At 38.9% G+C, this 25,065-nt stretch overlaps 1 long non-coding RNA gene across 3 annotated transcripts; it reads left to right on the top strand.

Moving 5' to 3' along the window:
* Positions 1–1,862: 1,862 nt before the first annotated feature.
* Positions 1,863–24,274, top strand: LOC115619348. Of its 3 annotated transcripts, none has more exons than XR_003994983.1 (5): positions 1,863–1,956; positions 2,494–2,541; positions 4,091–4,153; positions 18,464–18,541; positions 22,584–24,274. It is a non-coding gene; the product is annotated as an uncharacterized LOC115619348 (long non-coding RNA). The 3 variants fall into 3 exon arrangements; XR_003994982.1 differs by lacking the exon at positions 1,863–1,956 and adding an exon at positions 2,227–2,389; XR_003994981.1 differs by lacking the exon at positions 1,863–1,956 and having other exon boundaries at positions 2,004–2,541.
* The last annotated feature ends 791 nt before the right edge of the window (positions 24,275–25,065 follow it).

Raw genomic sequence — 25,065 nt, 5'->3', positions numbered from 1 at the left:
GACTTTGGTATCTAGTTTCATTCCCCAGTGCCAAACCTCTACAACCAGTAATCTCTGATTTACCAGCTAGGACACATTTTCCCCAGGTCAGAAAACGCACCTAAGCCAAAGGGAACACATTACTCTTACTGGAGCATATGCAAAGGGCTGCTACCTGCACTGGGCCAGTATTTGTTATTCAGCAAAAGTTTAATAGATTTAAATGTACAACCTCTAATATGCTTCACTCCTAACAGTTGACCAGTGACAACCTGTGAAAGAGACAGACAGGAAGAGACACAAGCAGCAGTAACTATTTCTGAGGCTAATGATCTGATCCTAATGCACTGAAGTTAGAATTGCTATTGCAGCTTACCAGTGGTTTAAATAACAGGGTCTGCTTACATCCCGCATTCTCCCTTCCAGATGCCAAATTTTCCTTTATACTGACAGGCTTGCAAAGCATTCCCAGAGATACAGTAGCTGTGCAGAAGGTACAGAGACATGCTAACAGGCCAATTCCGCTCAATAAATGGAAATCCTATGTGGACCACAGAACATTTCATTTAATCCATGGTGAATTAAATGAAAGTGAATCTGAAAAACAAGGTTAGTTGCTCAAAACCTAGGGCTAAGAGAGAAGGCTTAATCTCCTAAGCATCCTCTGCTACGAGTGGAAGGTGTTCCTGCTGGTGCCTGGTAGGTTGGAACTAGAAGGACTCTTTAAGGTCCCTTCCAATCCAAACCAATCTATGATTCTTTTAGCCTGCAGCATGTATGATTTCATACCATTTTAATCACCCATGCCTCTGGCATTTTAGCCTTGAGGAAGGTGCCTACACTTAGAATCATAGAATCAACTCGATTGCAAAAGACCTTTAAGACCATCAAGTCCAACCATTACCCCAGGACTGTCAAGACCACCACTAAACCATGTCACTGAGGGCCTCAGCTATACAGTTTTTGAACACTTCCAGGGACGGTGATTCCACCACGGCCCCGGGCAGCCTGTTCTGGCACCTGACTGCCCTCTCTGTGAAGAAATTTTTCCTAATATCCAATCTAAACCTCCCCTGATGCAGCCTGAGGCCATTTCCTCTTGTCCTATCACTTGTTACTTGTGAAAAGAGGCTGACCCCCACCTCACTACAACCTCCTTTCAGGCAGTTGTAGAGAGCAATAAGGTCCCCCCTGAGCCTTTTCTTCTCCAGACTAAACACCCCCAGTTCCCTCAGCAGTTCTTCATCACACTTGTGCTCCAGCTTCATTGCCCTTCTCTGGACCTGCTCCAGCACCGTAATGTCTCTCTTGTAGTGAGGGGCCCAGAACTGAACACAGGATTCAAGATATGCTGCAAGGTAGCAGGGAATCTACTTATTACCACTTGTTTCTCGTTTGGCCATATATCCCTGTCTAGCATTTTAGGGAGAGCCACTGTGCAGCAGCATACTGTCTCCGCCGTTCCTCGTCAGCAGAGCAACAGTGCTCCCACACTGCCCCATTTCCCCCGTGCCTGTGCAGCGGGACCCTTCACAGCCACGTCGCACTCCCGCCTGGCTGTTCCGCCCGTCGCCCTGTGCTCCACGCTCGGAGCCGGGGCCGCTGATGGGGCGAGTTGCCCTTGCAGTGCCCGTGCGAGCCTGCACCGCGGGACGGGGACGGGCCCCATCCGAGTGATGTCACCGCCCCGAATCCCACCGGCCGTGCTCGAGCCACGGCCGCTCTGCCCTCCCTCCCGGGTCCTGCTGCGCTCCTCGGCGGCCCGGGGAGCTGCCGGGAAAGCGAGCGAGCCCCGGGCGGACCCCCCCCGCGCCTGCCCCCGCCGCCGGCGGCCGGTCCCGCCTGTAGCGCGGCGCCCTCTCCTCCCCGCCCACCATTTTCTTCCCTCCCAGGCAGGCAGAGGCAGAGGCGGCCGCCTCCTTCTCCCTCCCCTTCTCCTCAGATGCCCTTTACTACCGCTGCAGGGTTATTATTACAGTATGTGGCTGCTCCCTCCCCGCTCCCCGCCCCTCAGCGCCCGACCGCCGCCTGTGCGGGGGGACAGCTGCGGCCCGCCGCGCCGCTCCCCTCAGCCCCTCACAGCCCCCGGCGCTGCCCGGCCAAGCGCGGCCGCTGCCCCGGCTCCCAGACGGCGCGGGGGGACGCGGGGCTGCGGATTATTGCCGACTAAGCAGTCTGGCGCTGCAGCGGCGGGCGGGGGGAGGCGGGGGGAGCGTGTATGTGTAAGGAGGGAACGGGAGGGAGGGGGGAGAACTGGCGGCCAGCCAGCTGCCATCAGAATTAGCTCATTGTTCAATAAAACCAGCGCTGGCAACCAAACCCCAGCCGGGGGGGAGGGGGAAGAGAGAGATTTTCCCCCAGCCACCCCCACCCCTTTTTCTTTTTTCTCCTAGGCTGCACTTTGGAAGAGGTGCAGTCATTCTTCCCCACACCCCCTACCCTCTCTCCACTCCCCCAACTATAAATTCCCTTCTGTAGCATGCTGCCCTTTTTTAATCCACATTTGTGTTTCAGATCATGTAGAAAGGACAGAAAGTGAGCAGGGAGCGGGGGCTTTTGTCTGTAAGTATATGCAATTCCAATACACAGAATTTTGTTTTATTTTATTTTTTTTTTATTATTATTAATCTTCTCTCTCTTTCTCTCTTTCTTTCTTTGTCTCTGTTTCTTTTAATTTCCTTTTGTCCTTACTTAGCTGGACTTTGCTGCAGCTTGCCTTTCCCCCCTCTCGGTGCACATTTCCAAACAAGCTTTCTTAAAGAAGATGAGAAAACCTGCAGCATATGTATTTAACTCGTTGTCTTTATGCTTTTAGGCTGGATTTCTAGGCTGGGCATTTTTCTGCACACGTACAAGGGGAGATGAGAAGTGTTTTGGTTTTTTGTTTTGTTTTGTTTTGTTTTGTTTTTTAAGGGTTTCCTTTTCCTTTTGCAGTCCACAAACACCAAAATGCATTTTTGAAGCTAATGCACTTAGCTTTTTTAGCATGCATGAAAGACTCTAGGATTGGTTTTTCATCTCTTTTCTTCTCCCTTGTAAGACGAATCTCCCTCTTCTCCGCCCTGACACTGGATTCCTCTCAGGCTGCTGGGGTTTATTTTTAGAAAGCAGTCATTCTTGCAACAGCCTTTTGCATTTTTGCATGTACAGCAGTTAAATTTTGGGTAGTTCTTTTGAGAAAAAAAAAGAAAAATCAACTGTGTTTTGGTGAATATTTGGTGATGTGCTTTCTTTCAAACATTTCTGTGTACATTTATAGATATGAGTTTGCAGTTTTAAATCCAATATGTATGTATGTGTTTGTATGTAAACATATGACTCATACCTAATTACATTTCATATATACACACTATAGGTAAGACATGTATAATCGGTAGGAGAAAACTTTAATTTTTGTCAGTATGTGAAAACTGATAAAGGAGGTATGCTACAAATTCGGTCAGTTAAGACAGTTGTAATTCAAGGTATCATTTAAATGAGGAAAGATCTACTATTTTTTTTCCTTTTTCCTTTTTCTTCCTTTCTTTTCTTTTTCTTTTTTTTTTTTCCTCTCCCTATTTAAAATAGTGGGGTGTGTGGAATAGGGAGAGACAGAAAACTGGAGGTTATGTAATGCAGTGCCATTCCAAAAATACCTACTCTCTGGGCCATTACATTGTGAAAGCCTGATACTGTTATACTTGTTTCATCGTTGCAAAAAACCACACTTTGGAATATGCCTGAGAACAATGGACCACCTTTACAGTAAGCACAGGGTGACGGGTTTTTGTCCTTTTGTCTGATTTTTAGGTGTGTTAACCATTGAGTATAGTGCTTTTCAGAGATCTACCAAGCACTAAGAATAGCATAGGATTCTGGAAATCCAGGTACCAGGGATTCCTTTGTCCCATATTTGAGCCTACAGACCACTGAAGTGCAGAGACACATAATATGAAAGCATACATGCGGTTAGAATAATTTGCATGACTTAAATCTTACCTACTGAAGCTTATACTTGGCTCACCCATTGTTATGCTGGCAAAAAAAAACCAAAAACCAAAACCTATTAAATATTGCAACAGTTGGAATTGGGGGTTTTTTTTTCATTTTTTATTTTTCAAATTGTTTTCAGATTGTTCTCCTTGTGCTACTTGAGAGAAACTGCAACCCCAAGACTTAACAGAATCTAAAAATGGTAAGAATTAGTTGCTTTAGCAAAGAATCAATATTTTTTTGTATAAATATAAATCTTCTTTCCCCATTCCCAGTACTCATTTATAAATATGACCTTTATAAGACTTACTCTTTGAGGCAATGGGGAATTGCCGTACAATGATTGATGTACTCTGAAAACCTCCATATGTCGGGTCTTTGATATTCTTGCTTTTATTTGAATAAAAATCTGAAATCCCTCTTTGTGCAGTAAGGCTTATTTAATTGAAACAAGAAATGTTTAGGTTACTGTGAAAAATACACATCATAACACATGTAGGAATACATGCAGACAAAACATTACCCCATAATTTCAATCCTGACACCTTCCTCCCAAAAAGAAGAAATAGATCATTGCACTGAGTAAGTGAAGCAGGTTTAATGTCAATCTATCAGGGAAGTACATAAGATGCAAACTATATTTTCTTATTTGGTAATTTTTTCAGAAGGTTAGCCTTTTGTTGTGGTACAAATCTGTTCCAGAAAAAGTGGCTAGGCCTGAGCCTAACTGAACATACTTACACAAAAAGCACTGACTTGGAATATATTTATTGTTCAATATTCATAGAATCATAGACTGGTTTGGATTGGAAGGGACCTTAAACCTCATCTAGTTCCAACCCCCCTGCCATGGGCAGGGACACCTTCCACTAGACCAGATCGCTCAAAACCCCATCCAACCTGGCCTCGAACACTTCCAGGGATGGGGCATATTAAAAAATAAGCCATTTCCTTCTGTGCAAATTATGTTTATATTTTTACTGATTAAAGTCAATTTGTTATGCTACTGCTGACAGCTACCTAATTAAAAGGATAAAACATTATACATCTGAATATTCTCTAAATATGGTATTCTCTGAGAAGGACTGTCTTGGAATCAGCAGGCTAAAGCAAATTGTTTTTCACAGAAGTAGTACTTAAAGTAGGCAGAACTAGTTTATATGATGTGTAGTCATAAAACATTCTTGATTGAAGATGGAACTATGACTGAAGCATGCACTGATAAAAATGTAATATATTTTTGGTGCTATGTGATAATACCATGGTCAAAAATCTGTTGATTTATGTGGGGCAATAGCTTGTCTTATGTAGTATTGCACAGGGTATACATTAGCTTAGGACATTTTCTGAAATGTGAGGTTCTCAGGGACATACTAAGATTAGGTTAAATTAATTTCATTAATTATGTTCTTGTCTGGTTCTTTGGGGTTGTTTTGATTTGGGGGAGGAGGGATAAAAGCATTTTTAAAATAAGTAAATACGTAATCTATTATAAAAGCTTTTTTCCTTTTTGGCTCCTTGTTTTATATCATTCCTACCTGCAAAAATAAACTTGCAAATTCTGGAGTTTTAGTCTATTCTGGAACCTACTTTCATCAAAGTGCTTTGCTCATCTGTGTATAATGAATAGTTGGGGGTGGGGAATTAAAAGGGAAATGATTCACTTAAACTGTGAATAGAAATCATGTTAAAATACATTTTGTTCACACAACTGTGGAATATTGGATAAGGCAACTGTTTTCCTACCAACACCAAGGTAACAATCAGCCCACATTTTTAGATGGTATGCAGGCTGTTATGTGCAATATATGCCTATCTATGGAATAAAAGATTATTTTTAGTTAGGCATAAAATAGCCACTGATTTTTACCAGCAGATGGTTCTATAAATCTAGCAAGGTTCCTGTAGTAGTCAGGGAAATCAGTTTTGTAAAGCCAGTGTCTGGGCCAGAACTTAAAATACAACTTTGAACTGTCCAAATGCAGAATATAAAATGTAGTTATCTACCTGTCTAGTCCTGTTGTTTGTTTTGCAGTGAAACATAAATAAAAATCTCACTTGGCTGGTTTCGAAAAGTTTTTTATTTGTTATGAAAAGGCCTAATTCCACTTTTCTTGTGACTGAAATTTTCAATGTAAAAAAGACTAGGTTTTGCCCCAGCTTGCAAGGTTGCTTAGTATGTGATAGTTGGCAGAATCTCTTCCCTTACCCCACCCTTTTTTCTTTTTCTTTCACTTCTGGTACAGTAACACCGAATGTAATTTTAAGTCAGACCACTGACATACTTTCCTTGCAGTGGTGGACGCACTTGTCTTTGGCATATTTCTTGTATTTATTGCAAGTGTCTCTACCCATTCTGATTTGCAGGAAAACTTCCGTACGTATCAATACTTTCTATACTGAAATACACGATTGTAAAAGTGCTTACTTTGTTTTTGATATAACAGCATAAGCAGAAGCTCTATTCTACTCTTGCTGGTCAGTGAAAATTTTGCTGTTATATTTCACCAGGCTGAACTAAACCTTAAAAAATAGGGACAAATGGCATGTTTTATTCCTTTGCTAAACTGAAAGATCATTAATTATTTAGTTATGATTACAGTAAAACTAAGAGTGACAAGAATAAACTTGTTGAGTGAGGACAAGTGAATTCTTTGTTTAACTTCACTGTCTTACCCTTTTATTTTCTTAAATTCTTATTCCATAAAATGTTTCTTAAACTGCTTACAAGTAAAAGCAAATAATTTAGCAGGTTAGTTTTCAATACTGCTTCTCCTTTTCCTAGACTTGAAATTAGGATTTCCTCATACCTGGTTAATTAATCTTCCTTGGAGCTTTATAGTAATATCATCAATAATTTAAAGAGAAATAGAAATGCAGAAGGGTGTACTTTCTATTTTTCTTAAAATTTTAAGTTGTGGACATTTTGAGCCATCTTACACAGGAACACCTGCCATTTGAGGATCTGCCCTTCCTTGTATATAATACATTTCATTAAGTGGCACCCTAAAGAGAGAAAGAACCTTTTATGTTTCTGTGCTGTGTAAAAAATCCTGGGGTGATTTTTATTGTTCTTTTTCTTTGAAATGCTAGAATTTATATATACCACCTTCATGGAAAGTGCTGAATATCATAAAATACAAATATAGATGTTAGTGCTAATTAAGGAAAAAAAGAAGTTCTAATTAAGAGAAAATAAGAAAAAAAAAAAAAAAGAGAAGATTTAAAATTGATTTGGCCTGTATCATCCAGTCATTGAAATAAAAGATATTTTCAGAAAAGTGAGAGTAAAGAAGTCTTAACTTCCGTTTTCTGTGATGTCAAAGAAGACCTTTAGCAAAACAAGGAAAGGGTTTTTTTAAAATGGTAAATGTTTGCTTTTAAAAATGTAATCTAACAGATATTTTAGACATCTGACAAAGCGGTCTGTTTGCATCTAAAACACTCAGGTTTGTCCTCTTATCCTGCCTGCATTGCAGATCATTTCTGTAAGTCAAGCTTAGTTCTGGGAGTTTGCAGTGGAAGTGCTAAGGAATTTAAACTAGTAACACTAATAAAAGTGTGTACCAGTAAACATATACCTCCTTAATAATTTAATTTTGTCCTACCTGAAAATATACAAAAGATATTCTGGAGTAGCTCATTAGTTTAATTCTGATTTACCATGATTAGATGACTTTCTTCTTAAGCACTAGTGGTGTGGAATCTCTAGGCTTAGGTGTTGGTGCTGTGTCATCCCAAATGAAAAAGGCCCCTGAAGGAGGTAATTTGGGCTGAACACTTCCTGTGACATATCCTTGCCTGAACTGGATCAGTTTTGAGGTTATTCTATCATTTGCATTCTCTGCACTTTGTAGTCTTACTTGGGGAAAAAACAGGAGAAGGGGATGATGGCCTTTTGGAGGGAAAACAGTCAGGGGAAAAGGTTTTCTTCATTAAGTCAGAGAGAAACGAGAACCTGTATTTGGTTGAAGAGAAAAAAAAAAATCACCATCTCATTTCTTTTTTTGCAGTTCATAGGGAAATACATAATGTCATATAAGTTAGGTGAAGATATTTATGAGGCAAAGCTTATATTTAAGTTTTCATCCTAGTTTAGCCATTACATACCTTCTTCCAGTGAGTCATATGCTATCTTTACACATTCTGTAATATTCTGTGCCTATAAAATAACTTCACTTTATTTGGAAAAGCCATTCCTAACTTTAGGGTTATCTGTGGAGAATGGAGCCTCAGATTTGGCTGACAGAGGCAGGCATTATTTGAGCCTTTTATATGCTCTGAGGAATAAGAAGAACTAGGTACTAGGATGAAATATTATGTCCTTCTTTGTTGATTATTGAGACTGGTACTGGAACTGGAATCTCGTTTAGGATAGTTGAGAACTGCTCCAGAGCTGTGTCAGATCCTCTTCTGTTCATGTGTAGCCATGGGCGGAACTTGTTCAAGAGAAGTAATTGAGAGGGATGAAAGCTAAGCAGGAATGCGTATATTGTGCTTTTTTATTACGCTTACATACCGTGCATGAAGAATACATTCGGTGAAGTTTGCTCAATGCTTACTTTATTCCTGAAAACTTATGGTGAATTAAAAGCCTTTCCAGCTTAGAAAATAAATAAGCAGAAATACAAATTAACTTTCGCTGTACTTCTGACAAGTCAGATGTTCAACTGTGCAGAAAAAAACTCCACCTTCACTTGGTTCTGACTAGAAAAATTTGAAGGACAAACTTTTTGTCCAAAGCTGTAGATACTGTGGATATTTCAGTGGTACAATTCATATACACATTGAATGACAAAAGCTCTGTATATGTGTGTTTCTACCCAGTCACAAACATGCATGTTCCGGGTGCTGAAATTCTGTAACTAAGCACCAGCATACTTTATCTGAACAGAGCTGTGTTGACACATGGAATTGGAGGTTTATGTAATGCTTTGGCCAGGACCAAACATTAATGAACTTTTTTCACACAGTCTGAAATCTTCAAAAATCAGAAGTAAGAATTAAACTACACCTTGTAATACTACAGTCATGACATTGGTCATTGGAATCTAAAACCCATCTTTTCTCTTTTCCTTTCTTTCCTTCTGTATTTTTTTTTTTTTTTTTTTTTTCCTATTGGAATGCTGCTTCCCCACACCTGAGCTCTGGTTCTTGTGTGTGTGGCTAAAGAAAGGGGAGAGGGACTACACTTAATAGTCCTAGAATAACTTAATTAACATAATTCAGTTGCTATCATTGACTGGGACAGGATATTTCAATAAAAATATTTCTAAATATTTGTATTTTGTTTTTATTTCAAATATTTATTCACCTCATTAAACCATATTGGTTGAGGGTGCAATCTGGAAAGGTGCAAAAATGTTCTTTTCAAATGTTTAATATAGAATAATACTATGAATCGTTGTTTGAGTGTTACATGAAATTCAATTTAGACTGCTGGTCTGGCAAATTCAGAGTAGCACTACTGAATGAAACCCTATGTAGATGTTCCTGGGAGGATTCCTGATGTTTCCTTCTGTAAATACCGCATCAAAACGCCCATCAACTCCCACCCCCCCAAAAAAAAAAAAAACAACCAAACAAACCCCACCCAAAATGCCAAACCAACATCAGAACAAGTGGTGGTGTCTCATCCTTCAGGAAGGAATGTTTCTGGATTAAGTTTGTTAACACTAACCTTATTGTCTGTCTACTAGCATAGCATACCTGTGTGGGACTACATTGAAAAAAGTTCAGAGATCAGCGAAGGTGGTATAAGCCTCAGCTTAATATGTACATTATCAGAAATAACTCCTGAGTTCTTACAGCACTGATGTTGAGAAGGCACACATTGGTATCATAGAGCTACTCAAAAGATTAAGCTAGAGGAGAACAAATTTTCTTTCTTTGTTATAACATGACTATATCTGTGATAATATCTCCATCATTAAAGAGTGTGAATTTAAACAACTCTATTCCTGCTGGCAGAAGAAAGTCTTATAGAAATATTGGTAGATGTCCTTACCTTTAGTTTCTCAGCTAAGTAATCATATAAGGCAACGTGAACAAAACCCAGAAACAATACTTGGCAGGAAGAGTTATTTTCCTGTGTGTCTCCTCATTAGATGAGTCTCAGAACCCACAAATATTTTATTACTTTCAGCCTGCAGAACATACATGATACAGTTTGTGGTATTGTATTTGGAGTAGCAATTGGGCTACATTAAGTGATCGTAGATGCTGCTAATATGGTGACTGCAGTCCCATAATGCTTTCAAGCACCCATTACAATATAATCAGCTGTGGTCATTACATCCCTTTTCATGAGGTAAGTACTGGCTGTACAGTGTGGTTCTGTCTCCCATTTCCAAGAGTACTGCTGGCGCTTTTAGTACATGCCTGAAATATACTGGTTGGGCAAGAGGATGGCATCTCATGGGGGGAAACGCTTTCCTGGCTGGGCTCTGCAGGAAAGCGGTCGGCAAAGGCAGTGAGCTTGCCACCACTTGGAGAACAACATCGCTTGTTGGATTTCTGGTCATCTTTCTGGTATGTGTGAGAAATTTAAACAAAATTAAACAAACAATACAGTTTTAGTGCCAGGCAGTGTACTAAATCTATTGTAAGTTACAGTATTCAGGTTAGTAACTTAGAAAATTTATAGGAAATTAAAAAATGAAATGTGTTTTGGAAGTGAGCCTGGTGTATACATTTGGTATACCCCCAAAATGGAAGCAGGGAACTGCAAGACCACACAGGAAAAGCATTGTTCTGGGCTGTCTCTGTTCTTATTCTTTCTTCAGGATTCACCTACTGGCTACTGTTCTTGCTGGTCTTTCCCTTAAGATAAAAACTTGATGGAGTGAGGAGACTGGGCTAAATGGACCTTTTGGTCAGCCTGTGACCGTGTGGCTTTGCTTCCTTCTCTATTGCTCCAGCGATATGTCAGTGTTGGGTATGAAACTGCTGAAGAACTTAACTATGCAGCCTTTGGTCCTGAATTTTGCTCCCACACTGTGTGTTCACCTGACTTTGCAGAGAACTGCAGAGAACAAGAGACTTGTTCTGCAGTTGCAATTAGGAGGAGACACAAACAGTTACTAATTAAACTTTTCATTGCCTTATTGCATTTGAAGAGCAAATTGAAAACTCCTATGTAACTGAAAACTCCTTAATTCTCAGGCTTGTTACCATTGTCTTTCTGTGTGTGCATGTTAAGTAATATAACAAAAGCTACCATTGCAGTGCAGAGGCAAACAAAATGAAGTGGAAAAGGTGCTGGGTTGCACTGGGTGTTGAATTTGGTTTTCTGGAGGGCTCGCTCAGTTATTCTGATTTCTGCAGTGTTTCACAGTTTCATATCCATGCACAGAAGTTTACTGGTGAAATAAAGTAGTTTGCAGCCATTTTATAGGTTAATGGAACTTTCCGTATATCACGTTTCTTATTATTGTTCTGGAATAACAGCATTTCTTTTCCTTTCAAGGAGTGTGATACACTGCTAATGAGTATCTTTGTTAAATTCATTAATTCAGTGAGAAGTTGGATGAGTATTTTTGACAGCATTCACAATGTACCACTTGATTTCTTTTTCTCTTACTCTTCATATGCGTGGTAAATATTAACAGTGCTTTGCAATGGTTCTGCATACTAATGAAGTAAAAAAACATCATGAGAGCACTTGTAGCACACAAGCAAGATTCATCCTGACTAGTGCAGAAAAGTGCAAATTGATCTCTCTGCCTGAAAACTGGATTACACTCAGGTGGTGTGAGGATTGTTCCTCTCCAGGGGAAAAGACAGTGTCTTCTATAAATAACCTGATTCAATCATGTTTGCCAGAAGACAAGTAAAGTCTCTTGAGAGTTCTTACCACCTAACGGGCTTGCCAGAAGTGTGCTAACTATATACTCAAGCTAGATTAGCTTGTGTTTTTCTCCTCCTCAACACCATACTTGCTCTGTTTCGGAGGCTAGTAGATATATAATTGACTTGGGAAAATGTGTCTGCTCGAAGTGGTTAGTATCTACCAGCATCCTTTCCTGCAGCAAGGAGCTGCGTACTAGTAGATACCATTAGTCGTAAAGGCATATTTTAGCACAGTTTTCTTATATGTCATGAGATACTGTAAGTGCATACATAAAAGATACAACTTGTATAGTATGGATGAGGACAGGAGTGAAAAGCTGATAACACATGAGCCAAGGTAGGAGACTACATAGGAGCAGACATTTCAGTGTAACCTGGATCACAGACGTTTTAAGAACAATGAAAGAAACAATGGATGAAGATGGGCTTATATGAGAAGTTTTGTACTTAAAATCTACAAAAACAACCTCAAGGTCACTTCCTTATGTTGTGTAGGGAAGGAGCAGATGACATCCTATTCTGTGAGATTGACAGAAATTCAAGAAGTGATGAACAAGGACTGCAAAAAAACCCTAATGAATAAACTTGCTAATTCATGTACAGCGTGGAGAGGGGGATGCAAGGAAAAGCATACTTGTCTCATTTAGGCTTTTTCATCTCTATGTGGTTGTGAGTTTGAGTCATCACATGGGGAGGAATAAAAAGTAGCAGTAATCTCTTCCCCATGAAAAAGCAGGGCCAACAACGAATGCTGATACACAAAAGTCAAAGGCAAGTTCAGGTGTGCAGTTTTCCTGCCGTATTCTGATACACTGCTATGTGTTAATTATTACTGTAATGACAGGTAAAGCCTCACCAAAAAGGTGACCCACTTGGAGCAATCCCAGCCAAGAGAAGAACAATTGTGTAATTCTTCATCAGTTCTCTTAAATCGTTGTCTACCTTTATTTGCTGTGTGGAATTATCCAAGTGAAATGATTGTAAATGATCCTCCTCACCCCTGACCACCCTCCCAATTTTTGAATGTTCATGGCATGGATGAGGAAAGCAGAATGGGTAGAAAAATCTGCTGCCTTGACAGTGTACTGAAGACACGGAGACAGGTTATTTGGGATAACTGTCACTGTAGCTCGACCAGAGGCTCAGGCTTGTGATGGGACAGCCATGTGAAAAAAGCAATCAAAGTCACAAAATTGGCAGGCCTCACACCTGCTAAACCACATGTTCACAGTGTTTTTGAATAATTAAACTAAGGTAATTAAGTTGCATTTTAACTTGGGCAAGTTGTGGTTTCTGATGTTTCAGTAGGGAAAGCTTTCTCACTGAGCCTGTTGCAGAGTCAGCCTATCACAACAGCATTTGATCGTGAGTACAGCTTCTTAAAGATAACAAATGTTCATCAGAACTTCAATGGCTCTTTGAAATAGGAAGTCATGATGAGCACTCGATGTAGCCTGTCATTGGCCTATCCAGAAGATTCACAGGACAAAGTAGATCGATAGCAGACTGCCACCCAACCAAACTCGAGTAGCAGCAACCATTCAGCTCACAGGTGCTGTATGCATTAAATCCCGTGTACTGGGTTTGGAACACAGTGGACATTAACATTATATGTTTTGAAAATGTTCTGCAAACCGTGTTAAAAATAAACCACTGAAAACGGGAGCATTAGTTTACCAGTTGCACTGAAGTGAATGTATTAATCCTAGCACAAACTTTCCTTCTAGTTTTGTTTAAAATGAATTAGCATTTTTAGCAGAATGATTTATTTGGTGTTCAAGCAGTAGCGAGGTAAAATTTTTGGCTTATGCCTCTGGGTTGTGATGGTGAGCAGGCGGTTACAAAGAGAACTTTTTACTGGAGTGGGAGGCATTTGGGGGATTGAGAAGTGCAGAATGTGCTGGGAAAAGGCACTCCAGCTCGAACTAGCTGGTAACTAAGAAATTTTTAAAAATTGAAAAGTTGTAACTGTTTCCACTTAACAGGCAACTATATTATAGTTTATTGCAAAAGAAAGCCCATCAGGCCTTAATTTCAAACAAATTCTGCTAAACACTTGCACTGATGCTGAGACCAGCTGCCAGGGAAACAGTTTACAACTTTTCCTCTATGGCCTGTAATACCATTGATTTGTGTCATTGCAACACAGAGCAACAGTGGTGAAAAATCCTCAAAATACTGCAAAGAAATATAGGTATAGAAATGAGGAAGCAAGTTTCCGTCCAGCTATACAGCCCATCTCCAGGAGAGCGTGGTAGAAGGACAGTTCTGGATTAAGCACTACAGACACAGGGGGCTCTCAGTCCTCACGACAGTGCAAGCACAGTCTTAGTGCTGCAGAGGGGGAAAGCATGCCTCTTTCTTTCGTTCTCTTTAACACAAACCTGTATCATTTTACTCCTCTGTTCCTCAGCACATAGCCATCTGTGTCTGTAATCAGACTGCTAATCCATACAGTAAAGCTTTTTGGTTTTATTGTGGTTTTCTTTTCTCCTCTCCTAGGTAGTGTAGTGCAGAATTACTGGAGATGGCCACCTTTTATTTAGAATTGGTACTTTCTAGAGTACTTGTCATAATTTCCTTTTTGTTTTCACTCCCCCTCCCCACCCCAAATTGGTTTATAGAATAAAGAAGTTATCTGAAACTTCTCAAAAGGTGGTTGCTGATGTACTCAGGGCAGTTGGTCTTCTTCATTAAGCTTGTAGTTTGGAAATCCAGACTGCAGTTGAATTCAATTCCTGCAAGTCTCGAATGAGACTTGGTGAACAGGAATTCAGTTGTGGTCCATGAGGAAAAACAACAACAACAAACTAACTCTGGGGTCTTTCTTGCCTTTTTCTTAAGAATAATAACCTTGGGAATGCTTAACAGGTGTTTGCTCATTTTGTTAATTTTGCATGCCAGTGTGGGTTTTTTTGTTTGGTTGATTGATTTTTTTTTTGTTTGTTTGTTTGTTTTGGGTTTTTGGGGTTTTTTTTTTTTTTGTTTGTTTTTCTTCTGATGGATGTATCTGAATATTTGAAAGGTGCTCTTAGTGAGTAGGAACGAAGGTGGGTAGCAAGAATTTTAGCATTTTAATGTGACTGATACTGTAGATTTAGTTCAGGTCTGTTAAAATTATTTTATGTATCTGTTTTAAAGCTGGGCAAAAGTTTGTCCTCTCCTACTATTGCTCTTACAGAGGATATGGCTTAAAATGGAGGAATAGGCCTTGGAGTTTTGAAATGCTGGTTAAACAGAGCTTTTGCTAGCAGAAAAGTTTCTTGGTTTGTTGGGCAGTGGGGAAAAGAAGGGTTTACTCTAGAAATCTTTCTGGTTTAGTAACAGTAAGCAGTTCTGGAGTCTGGATGTTGTAAGATCCAGTAAGAGCCAGTAAATAGAGTAGGCATTCCTTTCTCTCCACCTTTTCTTTTTCTGATTTTTAATCTCAATTTTTATTATTTGTATGGTTCCAAGAGAATAGACGCTAAATAACTGAAAACATATTCTTCATAGATCATAGTTCCCTATTCCAAGTTGTCCTTGATGTTTCAGGCAGATTTGCTTGTTGTTGTACAAGACCGTCTCAGACAGCACTTCCCAGATCAGTGGGTTTCTTTTCCCCCTGACTTCTCAAAATGGGAGTGAATGGGTTTGTGTATCACACGTTCTGCCAGGAAGGAAGGTTTCCAAGGGTAGTAATGCTGCCAGTCAGATGTTTAGAGGTGATCCACTCTGATAATTTATGAATGAAATTTGCTAGCTTGATTTTTTTCCTAATGATTATCGAATACTGAGACTATCCATTTGAGTCATCAGATGGCTCTTATCCATCATATAGACTTGCAGCACCTTTAGTTTTCAGTCCATCCTAAAGTACAGTAATTCTGTTCTGAATCCACATACTTTGGTTACTTAAGCCAAGCCTATATTCACATAATAGCCACACAGGAAGTCCTAAGAAATGAAAATATGGTGTGTATCAATGGAAGCATTTATTTAGAAGTGTTTGCTTCATGCAAACAGCTGGAATGTTGTAAGCCTTACATCCTGCTCTGTAATGGAGCATTGCTTTGCACTTTTTCTCTCTGTAGCTCATTTTGCAACATTAATATAAATTGTTCTGAGCTGCTGTAGTTGACTAAAAGTTTGTGCTGTGTTTTTCTAATGCCCTAGTTACCAGTAGATTTGAATATCTAAGTAGTCTGCATTTTACGAAGCATGTAGCATGGCAAGACATTCTCTGTTGGGTTTTTGGGGGGTCATTTTGCTTTTTTGTTTTGTTTTTTTTCCTTTCTCCTGGTGGATTGTAATAAGTCCTGAGTGGACATCTTTTTTCCATTACAGAATCTTCGTCCACTTAGCCAGGACCCAAACCATGGTTCCCCAGCCTTTCAGCATTGCTCACAAGACAGATACTTGAAAGCCCTTTGGCAACCCATTCAGGACTTTAGTATGATTTTAGCAGAACGGTTACTGCTGTAGAGCTGATCCATGTGGTTATTGTCTACCAATATTGGCCACAGTAGTTGTTTTTTAAAAGATATTACGAAAATAGGATATTACTGATTTTTTTTTTTTTTTTTCTCCACAGAAAATTACTGTGAAAGGTAGCTGGGATGTTGTGTACATTTTTTCGTGGCCATAAAGGTGTGCTTTGGTGTTTGTATTGTTTGTTTGTGTGGTTGGTCATTGGTTGCTTTTCCTCTGGAGCATAGTTGTGAGTGCATCTTTCTCACAATTTAAACATTTTTCCTCCTACCCCATTTCCAAAATCCACCCTCAAACTGCAGTCCCTCTAAGTTATTTGGAATTTAAGTTGAGGATCCTTTAATTGCCATTTAATTGCAGGTGCTTATTTTATTCCTATTAAATTACTAATAAAGATGACAGGGCCTACAGTCTAATCAGAATACATCTCAGATTCCATTGAAAATACAGCAGCTCATATTCATCATAATGAATAATACTGTATTCTGATGCTTATTCTGTCCTCCTATAGGAAAATACACATTTTTGTATACTTTGCTGGTTTGAGCATGCATGTCCCATGGTAGAGCTGAACTGCTATCACTATTTCACACCATAAGTTTTCGTACAAAGTTATAACTACAGAGTAAAATCAAGGCATAGTTGCAGGATGGGTAATCAGTGATTATAAAAAGCAACAGGAGAGCTCAGGAGTTACTTGGTATCTTTGATTCGGGTGTCTCAGATGTTCAATGTGGACATTAACTGATGTGTAATTAATGTGCTGCTATGTCAACCATACCCAGACAGCTTAACTGTCCTGTTTGAGATTATATAGTAACCTAAAATACACAATAAAATCCGATGCTTTAATCAGTAGAAAGCACCATGGTCTGTACTGCAGAAAATCTTGGGAGAATATATCAGAACAAGCACTGCCTTAGACTGTGTGTTTTAAATTTCCTACTTTGTAGTAGAATTCAGGATTTTCTCTTGGAAAGATGATTCAATTTCTCTAAGACACATCTCGTCCAGTTGTGACAACTAATAGTCAACGTGCAACTCCACAAAAATGAAAACATTCCCCAGATTTCAATATAATACAATAGTAAGCAGGTAAGTAAAGCTGGTAGACCAGGAATTTAAGTGACAAGGCAAGTTTTGGTTCCCAAAGTACAAACAAATTTGAATGGTGTAATTTATAATGCTGAGCTCAAAACACTGACAGTTTGACATTCATGCATTGTGCAGCATTCAAGTCACAAAACTCCAAAGACCTAGGAGGCAGACCCAGCAGGAAAATGAATTTAAGATCCGCATTGTTGTGTGCAACTTGTACCTTCAGCAAAATGCTTCAGTGTTTCATGAGAGTGAGATGAAGAAATGCTCTGGTCTTCATCCAGAAGTTGAGGAACTGAAGCACAGGTTTCCAACTCAGATTCACTGTAACTGAGGTGTATTAGCCTGGCAATTATTCACTCTAGGTTCCCACTGTAGTCAGTGGCCAGCTTTGAATCTTACCCTTTTTCCATAGGAAAATTTTTCTATAGCAGTCATAGGCAGTACTTTAATCATTAAATCCTGCTGCCAGTTATTTTATCATATATCTTTTATAACATGTTAGAATTGCTTTGATGTCTAAAATACAGGGTGCTAACACAGAATTATAGCTGTGTCAATGATCTTCGAAAATAGTAAGTTCTAGTTCCCAGTTCATTGTGAAAGGATTATCCAAGGTGTGTTGCCCTTGTCTCCTGTAGCCATCAGCAGAGGTAGCAAATTTCATTAATCTTTTGCCAGCGACTTCTTGCAGAAGAGAATGGGCATGTGGTCTCACAATATCCTCAGTAAGTTTATTAGTATGGACATCCTCTTACACAGAATTTCTTCAAGAGATTTAAAAAAAAAAAATAATAAAAAACATCATCCTATACTCCTTTAAAAAAGCCCGTTGAATGCAAATTGCCATAAGCAATCCTATAGTTGAAATATATATAGTTGAAACCCTATAGTTGAAATACTCTAGGGGTAGATCTTGTTGTCATGGGTACTCAAAAATATGTACTGAGCATAAAACTACTCTCTGTGCCAAGCTCAACTGGCGTTAGAATATCCGTTTTAGTAATGCTGTCTGTCACATGAAAACCACTTGATTGCATTTAATGAATCTCTCTTTGTTAGTAAAAAACTGTATATATTTATGTCACTACAGGTTTATCAAGCAAGGTTAATGACCTGGGTAAGCCAGAAAATCTTTCCAACCAGCCGAGGGGATGGGGGATTTCCAAAGGTAAAGTTATTTATGTAATTTCTTTCATCTAATAAACAGCTTACTGAGATGAAAGTTTTTGGGGTGAAAAAAAAAAACAACCAACCCAACAAGAACACACACCCCCCCCCAAATACAAAACAAAAGAAAACAAAACAAAAAGTAAACCACACTGAAAGTTCAGTAGATGTTATTTTATGAGTGCTTCAAGAGAGTAGCCAGCTCTCATGATTTCATCACGAGTCTCACGGTATTCTGTTTTTCTTAAAGCCCTGGCTCCTTGAGCCAGGCAGTTAACTGAAGCTTTCAGCTTTCATTTTAAAATGATGTTTTTAGCCTTCAGGCTTGCAGAAAACATGGACTCTTGCTGGCTACATACCAGAAGGAAAACATACTAATTTTCAAGAACTCATGTTTTTTTTAAGCCTGTCTCATGATTTTACAAGTTTGACATCTGAGTTTTGAATGCTTGATTTTAGCAATTCTCTCTTAGCAATGCAGATGAAGAAGTCAATGATAACGCAGGAGGAGGAGGAAGGAAGTGGTGTGTTTTTTTTTTCTTTTGTTAAGTTTACTGCTTGTGCTTTACTTGGCTTGAGTAACAAGCATCAAAGCATGGCAGTTTTTGTCTGAGTTTGACAAGAAGTACCCCAGCATAAATGCAGAAGATGTGGCTTGTCAGTTTCATAAGATGTTTTTTTGTTACTATTGCTGGTTTCATAAATGTGAATCTGGATATGAAATTTGAGTAGGAAAATGCAACAGTTACTCAGAACCACAGAACGTACATGTTTTATTTTCATTTTCCCTTGCATTACTGACTCAAAATCTGGCCAAAAAATGGCAGGTAAGTAAAGGAGAGAGCACATGGAAAACTGTTTTGGATATGTTTCAATTATTGTCTAGGCTTCAGTTCCCTGTTCACAAAACTCTGCTATTTCATCTGGTTAGCACTATATTTTCCACACTTTTTCTTTATAAAGTGACTTCTAAAATTTGTAGCTGGGATATTTGCAGCCTGCTGTTTGCAAGCTTATGTGCCAGCATGCCAATCTTTAATATATATTGCAGCACTGCCATTGTTAACATTCAAAGTATTCCAAAAGTTCGGCTGAGCATGCTGATAGCAATGCCAGATCACAATGAATGTGCTATATATGGTCATACTTAAATTGCCAATTTTATGAATCAGCTGTGAGTTGACTAGATGATTGTTATTCAAAATTCTAACTTTGCAGCTTTTAGTAACTTGTCATTCATCATTAAATGAAGTTGCTCCTGACACACTGGCATGAGACTGTGAACTATGTGCAGCATAGTTAGTAACAATGCTGCATTATATTGGATTTATGAATAGCTAAGTTTTTATGCTGTATATAGCTTAAAAGAAGTTTAACAAAAGGGATAATTGTTTCTTAACTGGTCAAAAAGTATTACACTTTTTTTCCCTCAAAGTAAATGTATTCCTGATATTTAAATAAAATGCATTTTCTAGCCTTTATGTAATTCTTCAAAAGATATATGGCATATGCTTACAAGGACCAGTTTTTAGAACTAGGTCCAAATTTTATTTCATTTCACAATTGATCTTCAAGAGCAACTTGAATATTAGCTGCATACAATGCAGCTTCCAGCAGAGAATCAGCCGTAACAGAAAACAGGGTGTCTTTGTAATCAAATTTTTTTCAGACGTGCTATACAACTAATCAGGGTAAATTGCCAAAGAAGATCGCAGAAAGTGCTCAGTCTTACAGCTCAATGTTAAACAGCTTGAACTACTGAAAGAATAAAGTGAAATTAACAGATTTTTTGAAACTTATTTCAGAAAAAAGTGCTTTTTTGTTTTCATGCAACCAACAAATACAGAAGGATACATTTACTAAAGACAATTTATTTCCAGACTTAAAAGGGTCATATGGGATTTTTTATCTTGTGATTGTATGGCAGAATTTCAGGACTCAGATTGTTTTCACAGCTGGAAAGGAACTGCCCAACACAATGCTTTTGGAAATTTGCCCAGACCTTTGGTCTGTGTGGTGTGCCTGTTTGTATGCGTAAGTTTATAGTTTTCTTCTCACATCCTGTAGTGATACACAAGTAACAAATATAGTAAAAAACAAAACAAAACAAAAAAAAAAAACCACCCCAAAAAAAACCAGTACCCAAAATAAAAATTTTCTAGAGTCCTGTGAGGAAACATGTTTGTGCAGTCCTAGAGTTTAAATGTTATTTTTTCATTCTGAAATTGTCTCTTGGAAAATCTCTGATTTGGCTCCAGCAAAGGCAAGGTAAGTTTCTACTCATACTTCTTCCCCTGGCTTGCAGAGCCCTTCTGCATTTGTACTGATTGAAGTCTGCTCAGTTTCTCCATTTCTTGATGTCCCAATGGAATAAGGCACCATTTGCCTCTAGGAAAGGATTTTACTCTGTGTTCAGCCTGAAAACTGCTCCTAGCTGTGTGCAGTGCAGAACCGTGGGGTGGGGGGAGTTCATCTACCTGAAAGCAGAATTTATCCTGTAAATTTTGACAAAGACAGTGGGAGAGCCATGGGGTGGCTTCATTCCCAGCACAAACAAACGTAGCAACTAGAGACATTCCAGTGAAAATTATGGCTTTGAAGAGCCAGGAAAGGAAATTGCTGAAAATTGCATTTTCTTTGAAGTTCTGAAACTGCTATGTGTTTAAGTCTTAATTCAGAAATTCACAACTCTCAAATCAGAGAAATTGAACAGGGAGAAGATAACTTCAACTTCTTAAACAAACTGAAAGCATTCAGCTTATATGACAAACATGTCCTAAGAATAAAAGCAATAAAATACCTTGTCAATTCTGATCTCTTGATCACAAACCCCACAGATCTTTGCCATAACTTACAATATATTAATAGCTAAACAAATTCTTTTTATGATCCCATAGTGACATAACATCAGCAAAGTACTTTAAGCATGTGCTTAGTCTTTAGGCTTCCTTCTGAAGCTTAAACTGAAACATATAGTTAAATGCTTTGCTGAATAGGCATAGACTTCAGCCAATGAATGGTTAAATATGGTTAATAAAAATCTATCTGAGGTAGCTGGCTGATACGGCACATCATCTCCTTACTTGTCCAGAGGCAAGTAACACACAGCAGTCTTTAGAGTGCTTCAATGAAGCCACTTATTAGCATATGCTAGCTGTTTAAGCTGTATAGTGTACAAAGGATGAAGGGTCTAAGCTGTAAAAGATTCTCTTAATAATATGATCTTTCATAACTAAGATGCATTTTTATGTTGGAGACCAAGTGGAACCATAAAATAGAGCTTGGGTTTAAAAAAAGCAAGCAAACAAGTGAATTTATCAGTAGATTATACCATTAACATCAGTTCTTTGGGTACCCAAGTTGGTACTGAGTTGTATTTTCAAAGGGGCTTGGTGCCGTTTGTTTTTTGTAGCCAGGAGTTTTGCATTCATGACACTGAAACACTGTGTCTGCCTTCTGTGCTTCCCAGATGCAAAACAAGTAATTGCTCATTTTCAGCCATATGCGTATACCAGAACTATTGCACACACACCACCTGCAGGTGCAGGTTTAGACCTGAGCTGTCCCAGCTATTGTGAAGGGCACAGAAATGGTTTGGTTGGGCAGGAGTGAGAAAAATAATTTTGAGGAACAGTGTAAGGATATACAGCTGAAGGTGAAAGGATTATCACTCCGTGTAGCTCTTCCCCTGTAACATTAGTGGGATAGTTGGGGTCTCCCCAGATGCAACAGGTGTCTAAATTCCCCAGTTCAGCAGTGGAGGATGGTTGTTGGATTAACTCTTCTGCATTTTAGCTGTGTTGGAGCACACTGCTTCACCCCCACGCGAAGAGTTTTTCTCAGGTGCTGCAAGGCTTGCCTGGTTTTTAAACAATCCTTTGTTGCTTGGGCATTAGTATTTACAATTGATCCAGCAATGTTTAGTAGATGTTTGATTCTGAACTAAAGCTAGAGATATATGGAAAGGTAGGATCAGAGGAGGGCTCCACCAGTGAAACAGGCTTCACTGAAGCACAGCTAATACTTGTTTTTCCTTTCTGCAGGGAAGTCTCCCCATCTCAAAGGAAGTAAATCGCAAGAAGAAAAGTGAGGCAGAAGGAGCAAGCCTGGTTCCAGTAAATGGCTACGGACATCATTTCACCAAAATCAATTACCTCTACTCTTTTTAGTCATAATTTTTCCATTTGTGTTACATATGGTGTATGGGTTTTATGGGGTCATGGTGTCATATATTGGGAATTGTTTCTGTGTATATCATCAAGTGTAAGAAGAAACTATGGGACTCTGAGCCTTGCTTTAGAGAATAACAGTGGACAAATATGTACCATAAAAAATAGTTTTTAACATTCTGACTCAAGCAAAAGCTCTCAGAATTTCACACTGTGAATCCATGTTTACAAACATTACAGGTGGGCCCTCAGGCCTAGTTCTACCACAGCAATGTCTTCCACTACTCAAACTCCACTGCTCACATGCAACCGGTAAACTGCTCTCTCCATTTCCACCATCACAAACTGCTTCTTGCAGAGGCTGAGAGTCCCCCTTTTTTCATTTAGATGTAACAAGACTAGTAGTTTATTTTCATTGATTGTCTGTATATCTCTATATTTTATCCATGTACTCTTTTGATGTATAGAAGTAGTATGAAACTCATGGTTTCCTTGTGGTAAGTGATTGTGATGCTGCCACGGGATTTGAGACACTGATGAATGGTGCTATTTTGGACTTTAAATATGCTCCTTGGCAAGGTAGCTCTGATGGAGTTATTTTTTATTTCCATGTTCTGAGAAGGTGTTGGTACTTTGTTTTTCTGAATGTTGTTCTTTGGACTGGACTGACTTGTTTACTTGTGTCTTCAGTGTGGCTTTCTTATTCAGTGCTGTAGGTGAGAAACTACTTATAGTGTACAAGTGAGGAACTGATTCCCTATCAGGGTCCACTCACAAACATACAGTTATAGTGGGAGCAATCACAAAACTGTAATTTACATAAAATCCCCTTTCTGACTCCTATCCACCTAATGGAGAAAGATGAGCAATAATTTTCCACCAACCTCTCAAAATCTCTTTTTATTTTTGTCCTTTTTTTTTTTTTAACACCTTTTTGTAAAGAAGGGACAAGTTTTAGTGTCCTCTTCAAATTCATAAAATAGGGGATATAGTTAGAAAAACACAGCAAATTTCTGGGAGGAGAAGTCCTAAAGGGGAAAGAGTACATTTCCACAGTATTGTCAACATGTGGACTTTACATTTTTGTTCTTGCTCCCTGACTACTTTAAATGCAAAACAAGACAAAACACAAAACTAAACAGTATCATCTACTCATGGAGTGTTGTTGTGTTAGACACAGTCTGAAAGCCCACCTTAATTTTTTATATAATTCTGTCTTTTAGCTCTTCCTTTTACAGGGCAGGCCTTGTTCTGAACTGTTTTAGCTTCTGACTGTTAAATACCAATGCATGCACTGCACTTCCTAGATTTCTTTTCTTCCCCACCTTCTGTATCCCTTTTCTTGTACATTTTATTTTCAAATAGATTAGATACATCTACTGTGCTGTATATAGAGCAAGAAGAAATATTCAGCAGTTGTGGCATTTATGTATAGTTGCAGTTGTGTACTGCTGAAAATGCAGGCTTTTGTAACAATGTGATCTTTAATAATGCACTACAAGTACCCAATGTATTTTAGCTATTTTAGTAGGATTTGTTCAATAAATATGCAAGCTCTAAGGGTAGCTGTTACGTTTCTCTTTCCTTAACACAATAAGGGGAGGGCTCCTCCTCTGTTTGCACCTGTTCTTTACATGACTTCTGAGGGTTTTTTGGGGGAATATCTGGTGAAGTAAAGGTGATTTCTTTTTGTTGTCTGCTAAACAATAGCTATTAAGATAACCTGAATGCCAGACCTGGATCTGAGAAATGATAGCTGCTGGACAATGGTAGTCATGAACTTCGCTTTGAAGATCGCAGAGTGGCTGGGCCACATGTGACAATTGATGCCATTTTCAGTAATCCCAGGAGGAGGCTGAGGTGCCCTGACAGCAAATACAATATATTTCATTTTCCACTTCTGATAAACAGAGGTAAAAGGCTGTTTTCTTAATTCGTTCAACATAGTTTATAAGAATGTTGATACAGCCCTCTGTTTAAAAACACTTTTATAGAGGGAAAAAGTAATATCTGCATTTCTAAGTTTTGGAACACACATTGGTTTCATTTTAGCATAGAAAACAGACAGAGCAGCATTTTTTAAAAAACACAAGCAGTGATCTACAAATTAATTCCAGATGTAGGTCTGCCCTCGAACTTTTCCAGTCATGAGAACAAACAAGGACAATTCTACATGTCCTGTCCATTCCCATTGGTGAATTTACTCAGGAATTGAGTTTGGTGTGATGACTTTGGCTGCATTACAGAAAACCGAGCATACACACAGCACCTGATCTAAATAGCTACTGATCATACTGTAGGAAGCACAACAGACAGCATGGCATTTTGGCTAGAGCTAACTCTCTGGTTAGAATGC

The sequence above is a fragment of the Strigops habroptila genome, chromosome Z (assembly GCF_004027225.2).
Source record: "Strigops habroptila isolate Jane chromosome Z, bStrHab1.2.pri, whole genome shotgun sequence".
In the NCBI taxonomy this organism is placed as follows: domain Eukaryota; kingdom Metazoa; phylum Chordata; class Aves; order Psittaciformes; family Psittacidae; genus Strigops; species Strigops habroptila.
The sequence above is the reverse complement of the archived record's forward strand: the minus strand, read 5'-3'. Positions and strand labels throughout refer to the sequence as shown.